Source organism: Thermobia domestica, chromosome 13 (genome assembly GCF_964235325.1).
Source record: "Thermobia domestica chromosome 13, izTheDome1.hap1.1, whole genome shotgun sequence".
NCBI classification, from domain to species: domain Eukaryota; kingdom Metazoa; phylum Arthropoda; class Insecta; order Zygentoma; family Lepismatidae; genus Thermobia; species Thermobia domestica.
The window spans coordinates 106685435-106686024 of NC_137466.1; positions in this window are offsets into that span (position 1 = coordinate 106685435).

Here is a 590-nt window from a genome sequence, read left to right on the forward strand (position 1 = left end):
TTCTAATTTCGAGTTTGATTCAGTGATCAATAACTTTCTTAATACCTGTACAGAGAGAGAGTCGTATTTAACAATTTTGACACCCCGGGCCATTAAGAAAAGCTGCTTCCTAAATATCAATTAACATAGATATTGTTGAAGAGAGTGAAATGAATGATCAATATGTAAAACATAAACATTAATATGTTGATATGTGTTGGATAAACATTAAATATAGTATATACAATATGTGAAATCACATAAACCATAATCTTGTTTTCCAAATAGTATGGAAAAACATTTATTTTCTGATGTAAAGAAGAACAAAAATATATCTTGTAAGGGAAATCGAACTGGTGGATAAAGAGGAGCAGAAACAAAACCCATATTTAAATCTACATACAGATAGATATTTTTCAGTAGAACTAAAATTACTAGGAAATATCTGCATAGATTAATACATTGTTAAACGAACGCCTTGTTCTGATCCGTAATACAGTGTACTGGTAAATGTAAGAGAACAGCAGAAGACGACACCTTTTCTATAGTCAGTTCTGATTATTATTTAGTAATGAAAAACTTGTCTTATATCTTTATATGCTTTTCTACGT